Consider the following 17,896-nt stretch of genomic DNA (forward strand, 5'->3'; position numbering starts at 1 on the left):
GCAGACTGTCCCTAAGGTGGAGGGAGCAGTTTCTACTTTAGCAAAGCGTACCACTATCCCGGTTGAGGACAGTTGTGCTCTTTCAGATCCAATGGATAAAAAATTAGAGGGTTACCTTAAGAAAATGTTTATTCAACAAGGTTTTATTTTACAGCCCCTTGCATGCATTGCGCCTGTCACTGCTGCGGCAGCATTCTGGTTTGAGGCCCTGGAAGAGGCCATCCATACAGCTCCATTGACTGAAATTGTTGACAAGCTTAGAACTCTTAAGCTAGCTAACTCATTTGTTTCTGATGCCATTGTTCATTTGACTAAACTAACGGCTAAGAATTCCGGATTCGCCATCCAGGCGCATAGGGCGCTATGGCTCAAATCCTGGTCAGCTGATGTGACTTCAAAGTCTAAATTACTCAACATTCTTTTCAAGGGGCAGACCTTATTCTGGCCTGGTTTGAAAGAAATTATTGCTGACATTACTGGAGGTAAGGGTCATACCCTTCCTCAGGACAGGGCCAAATCAAAGGCCAAACAGTCTAATTTTCGTGCCTTTCGAAATTTCAAGGCAGGTGCAGCATCAACTTCCTCTGCTTCAAAACAAGAGGGAACTTTTGCTCAGTCAAAGCAGGCCGGGAAACCTAACCAGTCCTGGAACAAGGGCAAGCAGGCCAGAAAGCCTGCTGCTGCCTCTAAGACAGCATGAAGGAGCGGCCCCCTATCCGACAACGGATCTAGTAGGGGGCAGACTCTCACTCTTCGCCCAGGTGTGGGCAAGAGATGTTCAGGATCCCTGGGCGTTGGAGATCATATCTCAGGGATATCTTCTGGACTTCAAAGCTTCTCCTCCACAAGGGAGATTTCACCTTTCAAGATTATCTGAAAATCAGATAAAGAAAGAGGCATTCCTAAGCTGCGTACAAGATCTCCTTGTAATGGGAGTGATCCATCCAGTTCCGGGGACGGAACAAGGACAGGGGTTTTATTCAAATCTGTTTGTGGTTCCCAAAAAAGAGGGAACCTTCAGACCAATTTTGGATTTAAAGATCCTAAGCAAATTCCTCAGAGTTCCGTCATTCAAGATGGAAACTATTCGAACCATTTTACCCATGATCCAAGAGGGTCAGTACATGACCACAGTGGACTTAAAGAATGCCTACCTTCACATTCCGATTCACAAGAATCATCATCAGTTCCTGAGGTTTGCCTTTCTAGACAGGCATTACCAATTTGTAGCTCTTCCATTTGGGTTGGCTACAGCCCCAAGAATTTTTACAAAGGTTCTGGGCTCACTTCTGGCGGTCCTAAGACCGCGAGGCATAGCGGTGGCTCCTTACCTGGACGATATCCTGATACAGGCGTCAAGCTTTCAAATTGCCAAATCTCATACAGAGATAGTTCTGGCATTCCTGAGGTCGCATGGGTGGAAAGTGAACGAAGAAAAGAGTTCTCTATCTCCTCTCACGAGGGTTTCCTTCCTAGGGACTCTAATAGATTCTGTAGAAATGAAAATTTACCTGACGGAGTCCAGGTTATCAAAACTTCTAAATGCTTGCCATGTTCTTTACTCCATTCCGCGCCCCACGGTGGCTCAGTGCATGGAAGTAATCGGCTTAATGGTAGCGGCGATGGACATAGTGCCATTCACGCGCCTGCATCTCAGACCGCTGCAATTATGCATGCTCAGTCAGTGGAATGGGGATTACACAGATTTGTCCCGTCTACTAAATCTGGATCAGAAAACCAGAGATTCTCTTCTCTGGTGGTTATCTCGGGCCCATCTGTCCAAGGGTATGACCTTTCGCAGACCAGATTGGACAATTGTAACAACAGATGCCAGCCTTCTAGGTTGGGGTGCAGTCTGGAACTCCCTGAAGGCTCAGGGTTCATGGACTCAGGAGGAGAAACTCCTCCCAATAAATATTCTGGAGTTAAGAGCAATATTCAATGCTCTTCTGGGTTGGCCTCAGCTAGCAACACTGAGGTTCATCAGATTTCAGTCGGACAACATCACGACTGTGGCTTACATCAACCATCAAGGGGGAACCAGGAGTTCCCTATTGATGTCAGAAGTCTCCAAGATAATTCGCTGGGCAGAGACTCACTCTTGCCACCTGTCAGCGATCCATATCCCAGGTGTAGAGAACTGGGAGGCGGATTTTCATCAGACTTTTCATTCTGGGGAATGGGAACTCCACCCGGAGGTGTTTGCTCAATTGGTTCTCCGTTGGGGCAAACCAGAATTGGATCTCATGGTGTCTCACCAGAACGCCAAGCTTCCTTGTTACGGATCCAGGTCTAGGGACCCAGAAGCGGCACTGATAGATGCTCTAGCAGCACCTTGGTTCTTCAACCTGGCTTATGTGTTTCCACCGTTTCCTCTGCTCCCTCGTCTGATTGCCAAAATCAAACAGGAAAGAGCATCGGTGATATTGATAGCGCCTGCGTGGCCACGCAGGACCTGGTATGCAGACCTAGTGGACATGTCATCCTTTCCACCATGGACTCTGCCTCTGAGACAAGACCTTCTAATACAAGGTCCTTTCAATCATCCGAATCTACTTTCTCTGAGACTGACTGCATGGAGATTGAACGCTTGATCCTATCAAAGCGTGGCTTCTCCGAGTCAGTAATTGATACCTTAATACAGGCACGAAAGCCTGTCACCAGGAAAATTTACCACAAGATATGGCGTAAATATCTTCATTGGTGTGAATCCAAGAATTACTCATGGAGTAGTGTTAGGATTCCTAGGATATTGTCCTTCCTCCAAGAGGGTTTGGACAAAGGATTATCAGCTAGTTCTTTAAAGGGACAGATTTCTGCTCTGTCTATTCTTTTACACAAGCGTCTGGCAGAAGTTCCAGACGTTCAGGCATTTTGTCAGGCTTTAGTTAGAATTAAGCCTGGGTTTAAACCTGTTGCTCCTCCATGGAGCTTAAACTTGGTTCTTAAAGTTCTTCAAGGGGTTCCGTTTGAACCCCTTCATTCTATTGATATCAAACTTCTTTCATGGAAAGTTCTTTTTCTGATGGCTATTTCCTCGGCTCGAAGAGTCTCGGAGTTATCTGCCTTACATTGTGATTCTCCTTATCTGATCTTTCATTCAGATAAAGTTGTTCTGCGTACAAAACCTGGGTTTTTACCTAAGGTGGTTTCTAACAAGAATATCAATCAAGAGATTGTTGTTCCATCATTATGTCCTAATCCTTCCTCAAAGAAGGAACGTCTTTTGCATAATCTAGACGTAGTCCGTGCCTTGAAGTTTTACTTACAGGCTACTAAAGATTTTCGGCAAACATCTAACCTGTTTGTTGTTTACTCTGGACAGAGGAGAGGTCAGAAGGCCTCGGCAAACCTCTCTTTCTTTTTGGCTTCGGAGTATAATCCGTTTAGCCTATGAGACTGCTGGACAGCAGCCTCCTGAAAGGATTACAGCTCATTCTACTAGAGCTGTGGCTTCCACCTGGGCCTTTAAAAATGAGGCCTCTGTTGAACAGATTTGCAAGGCTGCAACTTGGTCTTCCCTTCATACTTTTTCCAAATTTTACAAATTTGATACTTTTGCTTCTTCGGAGGCTGTTTTTGGGAGAAAGGTTCTACAGACAGTGGTTCCTTCCGTTTAAGTTCCTGCCTTGTCCCTCCCATCATCTGTGTACTTTAGCTTTGGTATTGGTATCCCACAAGTAATGGATGATCCGTGGACTGGATACACTTAACAAGAGAAAACATAATTTATGCTTACCTGATGAATGTATTTCTCTTGTAGTGTATCCAGTCCACGGCCCGCCCTGTCCTTTTCAGGCAGGTCTAAATTTTAATTAAACTACAGTCACCACTGCACCCTATGGTTTATCCTTTTCTCAGCTTGTTTCGGTCGAATGACTGGATATGGCAGTGAGGGGAGGAGCTATATAGCAGCTCTGCTGTGGCTGATCCTCTTGCAACTTCCTGTTGGGAAGGAGAATATCCCACAAGTAATGGATGATCCGTGGACTGGATACACTACAAGAGAAATAAATTTATCAGGTAAGCATAAATTATGTTTTTCTTCCTTCTCTTGGTATCTTTATTTGAAAAGCAAGAATGTAAAGCTTAAGAGCCGGTGTTCTGTAATATTTGTCTACTGTGTTACGTTTACCTACCTACGTAACGCGTACGGCCAAGCCTACATCTAAATAGAGCACTTTAATATCCACCATTTTTGTTTCAAACGGAGGCTGATGTCAAAATATTGATCAGATTGTTATATTTGGCAGTTTTGATTGCAGATCTCGCTCAAACATAAAACTTTAAAACATAAACAAAAAATATTATGTATGTTATTAGCTTGTGATGACGGCATTCATTGTATAAATGTAGTTTTTCAGGGTACAGATATGTTTCAATTTTTTTTTGTTACATAGCCTGCAAAATGCATTTATAAAGTAAACGCTATCATCACAAGCTAATACCATACATAACATTTTGTGTATATTTTAATTATTTATGTTTGAGCGAGATCTGAACTGAAAATGGCCAAATATAACGTGGTCGGAAAATTAAACAGAACTTAACCATACGATCACTATTTTAACATCAGCCTCCATTTGAAAAAAAAACACGGATATGAAAGTGCTCTATCTAGATGTAGGATTGGCCGTACGCGTTACGTAAGTAAGACAACGTAACAAGGTAGGGAATTATTACAGAACACCGGCCCATTTTTGGTTCAGAACTGGGGTTGCTCTTGCTTATTGGGTGGCTAAACGTAGCCATCAATCACGAGCGCTAGCTAGGGTGCTGAACCAAAAATGGGACAGCTCCTTAGCTTACATTCCTACTTTTTCAAATAAAGATGCCAAGAGAACAAAGAAAAATTGATATTAGGAGTAAATTAAAAAGTTGCTTAAAATTGCATCATGAATCATGAAAGAAAAACAAATGGGTTTACTATCCCTTCAAAGGGACAGTCTACACTAGAATTGTTATTGTTTAAAAAGATAGATAATGCCTTTACTTTCCATTCCCCAGCTTTGCACAAGAAACATTGATATATTAATAAACCTCTATATTTCTGCCTGTTTCTAAGCCACTACAGACAGCCTCTTATCACATGCTTTTTATTTGCTTTTCACAACAGGGGACGGCTAGTTCATGTGGGCCATATAGATAACATTGTGTTCATGCCTGAGGAGTTTTTTAAGAGTTAACACAACACAGTACTAAATGCAAGTCAGTAGATAATAAATAATAAGTCCTGTGATCAGGGGGCTGTCAGAAGAGGCTTAGATACAAGGTAATCACAGAGGTAAAAAGTATATTAATATAACTGTGGAATGGGTAATAAAGGGTTATCTATCTTTTAAAAGACTGTCCCTTTAAAGTACATTTCCTTTTTGTCACAGCATTATGGAGTCCTTATCTTTTGTGAATTATCTGGTAAAGATGAAGACACTGACATTTGAGCTTCATGATGTAGAGATAATCTTGCTACCTGCTTCTCAGTATTAGAAAGGGCAAAGGTATTTGATCCTCGGCGTATAGCAAATAGTAGATGAGTGGTAGCTAAAGGGACTAGAAACCATTAGAAACCGCAAATTGATTAACCTTACCCAATTGTGGTATTGTATCCATGCTGAAGTGGTATGTTTGTGTGCTTATATGTTTAAAGGGATGTAAACCCCTACATTTTTCCTTTCACGATTCAGAGCATACAATTTGAAACAACTTTTCTAAATTATGCATAAAGCAGCAAAAAATCTGAAACCACAATCTTAATTTAATATTAGTAGGTTGGTGCAGACCCTTGAGCTAATGCAATATAGTTCAAACAAAGTATGAATGGGTGACAATATACCCATTACCAAAAAGACAGGTAATCAAGCTCTCTTAATGAGTTATCCCTTTATTAATATATGTATAGGAACAATATAAACAGTTGCTGCTTTCATCTAGCATTTCACCCCTATACACCATCCTGTAGGGGCTTCTTTCGGGCACGTGCCTACAAAATGTCAATGTGCATTCACCCCCTATATACCATCCTATAGGGGTTTTCTCCTGTGTACGAGATACTTCTGGGATACTTCTACTATCAAATTTACACCTTTATTGTGACGTTTTGGAGTTAAAGGGACAGTCTTCTTAAAAATTGTTATTGTTTAAAAAGATAGATAGTCCCTTTATTACCCATTCCCCAGTTTTGCATAACCAACAATGTTATATCAACACACTTTTTACCTGTGTGATTACCTTGTATCTACGTCTCAGCAGACTGGACCCTTATCCCAGTTCTTTTGACAGACATGCATTTTAGCCAATCAGGGCTGACTCCTAATTAACTCAATCGGAGTAAGTACAATGTTATCTATATAACACACATGAACTAGCACTGTCTAACTGGGAAAAACTGTCAAGATGCAAAGATGAGCCTACCTAGGTTTAGCTTTCAACAAAGAATACCAAGGAAACAAAGAATATTAAGTAAATTGGAAAGTTGTTTAAAAATTGCATACCCTATCTGAATCATTCAGATCTGAAAATGTTATTTTGACTTAACTGTCCCTTTAAACACCTCCTCCTCGAACATCTATCTATATACCTATCTATAATGCAAGCAAGACTTCCATATTGCTGTATGCTTGTAGTGCTTTCTTTTTTAATTTATTGTTTAAACTTCAATAGGATTACATCAAGAATTTGAACATGACCAACATATATATTACAGCTGCTAGTATACCATATAATCCATATGCCATCTTTTTTTTTTTTATACTCTTTATTTTGTGCCAGCCAGACCATGTACATTCAACAACAATTAATTCAAAAACAAAAGAAAAGCAGATCAAGTATAAATCCATTATACAATTTGTTTGAACATTACATCATGTCAATCAAAAACAAAATAAAAAATAGTCAAACATTAACACAGATAAGGCATATCATTATCCTCTTAACGCTATGTATATTGAAATCAATGAGAGCAACCCATATTAGTTCCACTTATCAAATATTGAAGTTGATTTGGCTGGTATTTTCCTAATTTCTCTAATAGCCCCAAATAAAACAACTAACCTATAAAACAAAACTGAGAGAAAAAAAAAAACAAAAAAAAAACACCCACATCAAATCACCCTATTTCTTAAGGCAACATATCTTCCATCCAATTAATAACTAATGTGATGTCCCTAAATGGGTATAGAATCTGCTCCTGTTGTGTTCTAGCAAAAGATCTTATCAAGGGGCCCCATTTTATAAGAAACAATTTTACTTCATTTTCTTTAGAAGCTTGTGTTGCATATTGTTCTAATATCATCTGTTTCATTAAAAAGTTCTTCCATTCTACAAAGCTAAGTTTTTTTTTATTTTTCCAATTTTTAAATATGATGTTTCTAGCAGTTAATACCACTATATTTCCCAATTTGGTGTCTTGTGTCTGATCTTCATAGATCAGGAAGATGATTTGTTCTATATTAAAATAGATCTGCCTATCCAAAACTTTAGATAGCCAAAATTCAATCTTTCTCCAAAATTGTTTGATAATTGGACACTCCCAGACCATATGTATAAGGTCTGCTGCTTTCATTTTACACTTGGGACACTTATCAAACTCTTTATAACCCCAATCTGACCCTTTTTTGGGAGTGTAATAGGTTTTGTAGAGTAGTTTTATATGCGCCTCCCTCCAGGTCTCGGATACCGTTATTTTAGTTACACTCTGTATTGATTTTTTTAGGTAATCTGAATCTATCTGGAAATGGGGACTCCATTTTCCAGCTATGTACTCTAAGTTGGCCATTCCTTCGTGTATTGATAACATTTTATACCATGGTGATATAGAATAAATACCGTGTTTAACCATTCCTATCCAGGATTCTAACCTCTCCCAATCCCACTCGTATCCATTGTTTCTAACTAATTTATCTGTATAATGCTTAATTTGTAGGTAGGCAAAAAAATCTTTATTAATCAGGCCAAATTCTTCTTTTAACATTTCAAAGGACTTCACAAATTTTCTTTCTAGATTTATAATTTGATGTATATATTTGAGACCTTTTCTTTCCCAATTTTTAAATAATGCAGAGTTTATGCCTTCAGGAAAGGCCTGGTTATTCAGAATTTCCAAATATTTGGATATTCTAAATGTCACCTTAAGTTTTCCACATATTTTTTGCCACGCCCAGATAGGATAATATAACGTTTTAAACCTTCTCAGTTCGCTTGGTAATTCCATTCTAGATAAATGCAAAAAGTTTATCATTTTAATTGGAAAGAATAGATTTAATTCTATTTCAGGTATTGTGTAATATGCTACTTCAGTAAACCATTCTACTACTATCCTACTCAAAACTATCCAGTTATAATATTCTAGATTCGGGAGGGCAAATCCCCCATTTTCCCTTGATAGGGATATTTTTTTCATTGAAATTCTAGATTTCTTTCCATTCCAAATAAACTTTTGAATATCTAGTTGCAATTTTTTTAAGTCTTTTTTAGAAATTGGTATTGGAATATTTTGCATGATATAGAGTATTTTGGGTAAGGATATCATTTTATATAAATTTATTCTTCCCAAGATAGAGAGAGGCAATTTTGACCAGAATTTAAGGTCTTCACTTATTTTTTTAAATAACGGAGTAAAATTCATACTATACCACCTGTCTTCCGATCTAGATATGTATATTCCTAAATATCTTATACCTTCTGGTGAATTTTTAAAATATTCCTTAGTTTTTGTTCCGGTTTGCCCATTAATCATCATTAATTCTGACTTACTGGTATTTATTTTATATCCAGAAAACGTACTAAAATTATTTATTACTTCCATTATTATAGGAATGTTTTTTCCAAGTTACTTACAAATAGAAGCAAATCATCTGCATATAGGGCAATCTTGCATTCGTATTTTGTCATTTTAATTCCCTCTATCTTTTCTCTCAAGACACATGCTAAAGGTTCTATAACAATGTCAAATAATAAGGGTGACAAAGGGCACCCTTGTCTAGTACCTCTCTTTAAAATTATTTCACCCGAAATTTGGCCATTGACTAATAGTGCTGTACGAGGAAAATTGTAAAGTTTTTCAATCAGACTAATTATCTTTTCATGGAAACCAAACTGCTTTAGAGAAGTGTATAAATGATTCCATTCTATGGAATCGAAGGCTTTATGGGCGTCTAATGAAATAATCGCTGCATCAAGTTCTTTAATTTGTGTCCTCCCAACATTCTGCTTCTTAAAATGGTCTAAAACAAGAAAAACTTTCCTAATATTAGATGCAGAATTTCTACCTTTCAGAAACCCAGTCTGGTCTCCATGTATTATATGTTTGAGTATCACTTGAAATCTCTCTGCCATTATACCAGTTAATAACTTATAGTCTACATTTAGGAGAGATATGGGTCTATATGAGTCCATTTGATCACTTTTTTTGTTTGGTTTTAATATTAAGGAAGTCCAAGAAGATGTAAAACTACTTGACATACCTTTTCCATCGCAAAAATAAGAGTTAAATAGAGACTTAAGATTAGGTATTATGTGGTCAGAGAGAATTTTATAATACTCATTAGGCAGAAAATCTGGGCCAGGAGACTTGTTATTCTTAAGGTTTTTTATCGCCTTTTCAATTTCTTTCTCTGTAATGGGTTCTATTATTTTATTCATCTCACCCTTATCTATCCTTGGGAGTTTTACATTAGACCAGAATTTTTCCTTATTAGCAAGATTTAAATTTTCGGCACTATATACCTTTTGGTAATATTCTTCTAAAGCTTTCATAATCTCCTCAGTTTTGTTCAATTTTACTCCTTCTTTATTCAGTACAGAGATGAAGTTATGACCCCTAGCTTTATTAGCCAATTTCGCAAGTAATTTTCCGGATTTGTTCCCATATCTAAAATATTTTGAGCTAGCTTTAATCTCTTGTTGTGCGGTGTTATTTAACAACCATATATCTCTTGCTTCTTTGGCCTCTCTATATTTCTTCCAGTTGAATTCGGAAGAATCATTTATCACTCTATTATATGTTTGCGTAAGCCTTCTAGTAATTTCCTTCTCTGTTTGTTTTTTTTTTTTTTTTGATCATACATAGGTATGCTATGATTTCTCCTCTTATTACAGTTTTAGATGCTTCCCAGAAGAGTTCAGGTCTATTAGTATGTTCAGAGTTATTAAGCGCGTAATCCTGCCACTTTGTCACTAAGAATGTTTTAAACTTCACGTTCTCCAATAAATATGTTGGGAAACGGAACTTTTTAATTATTGACTTATACATCTTTATCTTCAAATTTAATGTTATAGGAGCATGATCTGATAGGGTCACGTCTCTTATTGTGGTATCAACCTCAACATCAAACAATTTTTCGGAAATCAGAAACATATCTATTCTAGATAGGGTCTTGTGTGTTTTTGACATACATGTATAATCTTTACTCACAGGATTATTTTCCCTCCATATATCTTTAACATTCAGATTACTCATGAGTTTTTTAAGAAGTCTGGATTCTAGATTATCCCTTTTACTTTTTTTAATATTTTCCCCTTCTCTGAACCTATCTATTGGTACTTGACATACCATGTTAAAATCTCCCCCTAATATTAATAAACCCTCTGCCTCAACCAATGTGTGTGTCTGAAGATCTGCCCAGAACTTAGGAGCATGTTCATTTGGACCATATACATTGCAAATTGTAATAATTTTCCCCAGCATTTCTATTTTTAAAAGTATGTATCTCTCATTTGGGTCTAAAAAACAAGTTTTTATCTTAAATTCTAAGTTTTTCTTTATTAGGATAGCTACTCCTCGTTTTCTACTTTTACAGGGGGTACCCACCATTGTGCCAACCCAATTAGTTTTCAATTTTTCCAACTCTTTCTTGTTTAAGTGGGTCTCCTGTAGTAGGGCTATATCAGTTCCTAATATTTTAAGCTGTTTAAGGATTGCTTTCCTTTTTAGGGGGGAGGTAATTCCACCTACATTCCACGAGGTAAATTTAATACAACCTAGCATAGCTTATATACAAAAGAGATAGGGTGATTTAAAAGCAACCAACAAAAAAAAAAAACAAAAAAAAAAAAACACAGACAACCCCCCCACCACCCCCCATAAATTTAAAATTCTACATAGTGCGCGGACGAGTGGAAACATCCGTGAGATTTCAAAATTCTTTTTAGTCAAACCTAACAACTGAATTCTCATTTATAACCAGTACACCTTAGTTTACTTTATACCCTTCATAAATAATTCAGCTTCATTTGTGTTTTCAAGTATTTTTATGCCCTTTGCCTCCTGGATACGGATCTTAGCAGGATAAATTAAAGTAGCGCTCACTCCCTTATTTATTAGTTGGGTACATATTGGTGCCATCTCTCTGCGTTTATTTGAAACTTCTGCAGAATAATCTTGGAAAATTAAAATTTTTCTCTCTTCAATGATCACTTCCCTCTTTTTCCTATAGTAATGAAGCAACTTTAGTTTATCTTGGAAGTTGAGGAATTTGGCGATTATGGGCCTCGGCCTATCATTACTCCTATCTTCTTTTAATGGTCCTATCCTATGACTTCTCTCAATTAAAAAAGGTAATTCATTAACAGGGATTCCCAACATCTCCGGTAAAATAACAGATACAAATTTATTTAAATCCTTGTATTGTGTTTTTTCAGAAAGACCTATTATTTTGAGATTATTTCGTCTGGCCCTGTTTTCTAAATCATCTGTTTTATTCTGTAAATCCCTTATGCTTTTTTCCATTTTAGTTATTTTAGACTCATTTATAGTACTGTTATCTTCTATATTGGAGATCCTCTGTTCTACTTCAGACAGCCTTCTAGAGAATTGCCTAACTTCAGTTGCTAATCCGGATATTTCTGCTCTGACCTGGTCAAACTGGGGAATAAAGATCTCTGATATATTTTTAATCAATGTCTGGGTGTCTATCTGGTTAAAACTCTCGTTATTTATCTCAGCTATTGTTTCACTTTGTCCTTTGTTGTTTTTTTTTTCCCTGTTCCTGGCTGCCATTGCTGGAGATTTGTTCTTTGTCTGTGTCTTAAATTTATCCATATATGTGAATGTAACACTTATTCCCCTCTAAAAAAGGGTTATTTTGTGCAAAGAAAAAAACAAGAAAAAAGCCTAATCTAGTGAAGTGCTCCTGGTGTGAAAAATCAAAGGAAAGAAAAAAAAACTTCCTACAGTGATAAAGTGTTCCCCCCTCCCCCCGTAGCCCCCTTTTTTTTTTTTTTTTTTTATTAGAGTGAAGTGAATTCGTTATTAATAATAATTCAGTGAAAATATAAGGCCAGCCTCTGTTAGCCAGACAGAGAAACTTAAATGTACCTTAAGCAAACAGTCCTGACTAGCTAATTTCCCTCTTATCATTGACTTATCATATATTCCCCTTTTCTAATACACCTCATCCAAATCAGAAAACATTCCAAAACCATACAGAGGTCACAGTACCACAGAGAAGAGAAAAAAAAAAAAAAAAAGGGTTTTCAAATGTTTCCTCACAAAATCAGAAAAAAGAGAAAAACGGAGAAATGAAAAAAATTATTTTCTCCCTGTTTGCTAAGATTCTGTTTTACATTTTCAGCCTGTCCAGTATGGTGAACACAGCCCTTAGTAAAGTATATTTGCAAACGCTTTCTGCCCAAAAGCAGTCAGCTATATAAAAATCCAGATTCTTAAGTTATCCCAGTCAAAGTTCTGTGTATTTCAAATCAGTCCTTTTTAATTTCCTTTTTAGCCACCTTCCTCACACTTTTCCTCTCCCTGTCTCTCCCCTTAGCAGTCCTCCTTTATCTCAGATTTAAGTATACAGGGGGAGACAGGAGACACAAATGGGGCACTCGTTCTGTACAACTATCCCGTCTAAGTCCAGCCAACAAGAAAAAGAAATAGTCTTAAACTCCACAGTGTGGGCTTACCGTATCTCTCGTGATCTTCACCGTGGTATCCCTGTTTGTTAGCGGAGAGCCCACTTCTAGCTCTCCCTCTACAACAGACGAGGCAAGCCACACACTGGGATCTTCACCGGACTGAAGCGAGAGAGGCGGCGGTGAGTGATGACGTAATCCGCTATCTTCCCTTCCTCCAGCCGGGGGTCGACACACTCCGCGTTCACCTGAGGCCACAACAAGCAGAAGGGGAAAGGCAGAAGACCCCGGTACTCCGGTCACCAAGCACCCGCTCCAACCCAGAACCAGGCGGGTTTTTCGCAGGTAAGTCCTTTCTTTATCTAAGCCCACAGTATTCAGATGCGGCAAGCAGGTAGGTAGGCAAGCGGTATCTACATCAGCCGTCCTTCAATTAGGAAAACACTTTTGATGTTTGGCGTCCTGTAATACTTCTGCTTCTTAGGCGTACCTGTAACCTTGCTAAGCTGCCGTATTCTCAGCCGATGCTTTATATATATCCTTTGATTGCTAGTAACAGGGAGCCGGCTGTTCAAACTCCCGATATCCAGCGGAGCATACACCGCTAGAAGGGGAAAGGCAGAAGACCCCGGTACTCCGGTCACCAAGCACCCGCTCCAACCCAGAACCAGGCGGGTTTTTCGCAGGTAAGTCCTTTCTTTATCTAAGCCCACAGTATTCAGATGCGGCAAGCAGGTAGGTAGGCAAGCGGTATCTACATCAGCCGTCCTTCAATTAGGAAAACACTTTTGATGTTTGGCGTCCTGTAATACTTCTGCTTCTTAGGCGTACCTGTAACCTTGCTAAGCTGCCGTATTCTCAGCCGATGCTTTATATATATCCTTTGATTGCTAGTAACAGGGAGCCGGCTGTTCAAACTCCCGATATCCAGCGGAGCATACACCGCTAGCTGTCAGGTGTAAGATGACCGTAGGTTTTTTTTTTTTTTCTTTTCCACTGTCCATCCAGTGAATCCGTTGTCCCGGATTCAAGCCCCAGTTCTGGGCTATGGCTATAGCGTTTGAGGGGGAAGGGTATGGTTCCCTTCTAGCTGGAGCCAACACGGAGCAGCAGCGCACCTTCACCTGCTAGCTCCTCCCCTCCGCAACACCTCCCCCGGTCGACGTATATTTATGTCCATATGCCATCTTTTTAATTTACCTTTCTTCCATTCCCCCACCCACACCATTCTCTCTTCACCTCTGCCATGAATGAGAGATGGGATTGTTGATTTGTTGAGTAGGAGATCTGTTTTGTTTCTTTTGAGAAGTTAATTAAACTAAGTACAGGTAGATGTGTATATCCCCAGTAGCCTGTATGTTTGGACATCCTATTTCATTACATTTTGTTTACTGTGAAAGTGCTGGTTTCATTCTGTTTCAACCAAATTGCTTTATTCTGTTCCTCTACTGTATAACACTATATTTTTTAAACAGACATTAAAGACTTAATACATGTTACATAGAATGATTGGATTAAAAGCAACGATTATAATGAGAATAATATTCAGATTTTTTTTTTTTTTATTCATCTTAGTTGTTGGAATCTTTAAAAAAAAATGTGTAAAGGTTTAGTTTCCTTAAAATGACCCTTGCCATGTTGTAATCTAGGTTTACTTCTCTACTTAAACCAATAAGGGACATTTATAAATGGGTCACTAGAGTGTCCAACCAATGATGATGTGGAATATATCAGTGTTAAGTCTGGAGTCTTCCACTTTCAACAGGAAATGGAAAGCCCACAGTTTTCAGAAAGAAACTACAGGAAAAGTGACAAAGTAATAATGGAAGTACTGTTTATTTCAACATATCTTTACAACTCTTTTAAGGGATAGTCTAGTGAAAATTAAATTTCTTTCATGTAATTAGCAAGAGTCCATGAGCTAGTGACGTATGGGATATACATTCCTACCAGGAGGGGCAAAGTTTCCCAAACCTCAAAATGCCTATAAATACACCCCTCACCACACCCACAAATCAGTTTTACAAACTTTGCCTCCCATGGAGGTGGTGAAGTAGGTTTGTGCTAGATTCTACGTTGATATGCGCTTCGCAGCAGGCTGGAGCCCGGTTTTCCTCTCAGTGTGCAGTGAATGTCAGAGGGATGTGAAGAGAGTATTGCCTATTTGAATTCAATGATCTCCTTCTACGAGGTCTATTTCATAGGTTCTCTGTTATCGGTCGTAGAGATTCATCTCTTACCTCCCTTTTCAGATCGACGATATACTCTTATATATACCATTACCTCTACTCATTCTCGTTTCAGTACTTGTTTTGCTTTCTACTACATGTAGATGAGTGTCCTGGGGTAAGTAAGTCTTATTTTCTGTGACACTCTAAGCTATGGTTGGGCACTTTTATATAAAGTTCTAAATATATGTGTTTAAACATTTATTTGCCTTGATTCAGGATGTTCAACGTTCCTTATTTCAGACAGTCAGTTTCATATTTGGGATAATGCATATGAATAAACCAATTTTTCTTACCTTAAAATTTGACTTTTTTCCTGTAGGCTGTTAGGCTCGCGGGGGCTGAAAATGCTTCATTTTATTGCGTCATTCTTGGCACGGATTTTTTTGGCGCAAAAAATTTCTTGTCATTTCCGGCGTCATACTTGTCGCCGGAAGTTGCGTAATTTTTTTTGGCGTTTTTGAGCCAAAAATGTCGGCGTCACCGGATGTGGCGTCATTTTTGGCGCTTAATAATGTGGGCGTCTTTTTTGGCGCTAAAAAATATGGGCGTCATTATTGTCTCCACATTATTTAAGTCTCATTGTTTATTTGCTTCTGGTTGCTAGAAGCTTGTTCATTGGCATTTTTCCCCATTCCTGAAACTGTCCTTTAAGGAATTTGATAAATTTTGCTTTATATGTTGTTTTTTCTATTACATATTGCAAGATGTCTCAGATTGACCCTGTATCAGAAGCTACTTCTGGAAAATCGCTGCCTGATGCTGGATCTACAAAAGTTAAGTGTATTTGTTGTAAACTTGTGGTAACTGTTCCTCCGGCTGTTGTTTGTAATGAATGTCATGAAAAACTTGTTAATGCAGATAATATTTCCTTTAGTAATGTTCCATTACCTGTTGCTGTTCCATCAACATCTAATATTCAGGGCGTTCCTGTTAACATAAGAGATTTTGTTTCTAAATCTATTAAGAAGGCTATGTCTGTTATTCCTCCTTCCAGTAAACGTAAAAAGTCTTTTTAAACTTTTCATGTTTCAGATGACTTTTTAAACGAACATCATCATTCTGATTCTGTTTCTGATACTGATTTTTCTGGTTCAGAAGATTCTATTTCAGAGATTGATACTGATAAATCTTCATATTTGTTTAAAATGGAATTTATTCGTTCTTTACTTAAAGAAGTATTAATTGCATTAGAAATAGAGGAATCTGGTCCTCTTGATACTAAATCTAAACGTTTGAATACGGTTTTTAAACCACCTGTAGTTATTCCGGAGGTTTTTCCCGTCCCTGATGCTATTTCTGAAGTAATCTCCAGGGAATGGAATAATCTGGGTAATTCATTTACTCCTTCTAAACGGTTTAAGCAATTATATCCTGTACCATCTGACAGATTAGAGTTTTGGGACAAAATCCCTAAGGTTGATGGGGCTATCTCTACTCTTGCTAAACGTACTACTATTCCTACGGCAGATAGTACTTCCTTTAAGGATCCTTTAGATAGGAAAATTGAATCCTTTCTAAGAAAAGCTTACTTATGTTCAGGTAATCTTCTTAGACCTGCTATATCTTTGGCGGATGTTGCTGCAGCTTCAACTTTCTGGTTAGAAGCTTTAGCACAACAAGTAACAGATCATAATACGCATAGCATTGTTAATCTTCTTCAACATGCTAATAACTTTATTTGTCATGCCATCTTTGATATCATTAGGGTTGATGTCAGGTATATGTCTTTAGCTATTTTAGCTAGAAGAGCTTTATGGCTTAAAACTTGGAATGCTGATATGTCTTCTAAGTCAACTTTGCTTTCCCTTTCTTTCCAGGGTAATAAATTGTTTGGTTCACAGTTGGATTCTATTATCTCAACTGTTACTGGGGGGAAAGGAACTTTTTTACCACAGGATAAAAAATCTAAAGGTAAATTTAGGTCTGCTAATCGGTTTCGTTCCTTTCGTCATAATAAGAAACAAAAGCCTGATCCTTCCCCTACAGGAACGGTATCAGTTTGGAAACCATCTCCAGTCTGGAATAAATCCAAGCCCTTTAGAAAGCCAAAGCCAGCTCCCAAGTCCACATAAAGGTGCGGCCCTCATTCCAGCCCAGCTGGTAGGGGGCAGATTACGTTTTTTCAAAAAAATTTGGATCAATTCGATTCACAATCTTTGGATTCAGAACATTGTTTCACAAGGGTACAGAATAGGCTTCAAGATAAGGCCTCCTGCAAGAAGATTTTTTCTTTCCTGTGTCCCAATAAATCCAGTGAAGGCTCAAGCATTTCTGTAATGTGTTTCAGATCTAGAGTTGGCTGGAGTAATTGTGCCAGTTCCAGTTCTGGAACAGGGGCTGGGGTTTTACTCAAATCTCTTCATTGTACCAAAGAAGGAGAATTCCTGCAGACCAGTTCTGGATTTAAAAATATTGAATCGTTATGTAAGGATACCAACATTCAAAATGGTAACTATAAGGACTATTCTGCCTTTTGTTCAGCAAGGGCATTATATGTCCACAATAGATTTACAAGATGCATATCTGCATATTCCGATTTATCCAGATCACTATCAGTTTCTGAGATTCTCTTTCCTAGACAAGCATTACCAGTTTGTGGCTCTGCCGTTTGGCCTAGCAACAGCTCCAAGGATTTTTACAAAGGTTCTCGGTGCCCTTCTATCTGTAATCAGAGAACAGGGTATTGTGGTATTTCCTTATTTGGACGATATCTTGGTACTTGCTCAGTCTTCACTTTTAGCAGAATCTCATACGAATCAACTTGTATCGTTTCTTCGAGAACATGGTTGGAGGATCAATTTACCAAAGAGTTC

The 17,896-nt window shown here is 38.1% G+C and overlaps 1 protein-coding gene across 1 annotated transcript in view; it reads left to right on the top strand.

The window, feature by feature from the left end:
* The window catches only part of HOMER2 (homer scaffold protein 2), a 627,175-nt gene that overhangs the window by 360,981 nt on the left and 248,298 nt on the right, over positions 1-17,896 (top strand). The gene's annotated exons all lie outside the window — the stretch shown is intronic.

This window comes from Bombina bombina, chromosome 6 (assembly GCF_027579735.1).
Source record: "Bombina bombina isolate aBomBom1 chromosome 6, aBomBom1.pri, whole genome shotgun sequence".
NCBI lineage: Eukaryota > Metazoa > Chordata > Amphibia > Anura > Bombinatoridae > Bombina > Bombina bombina.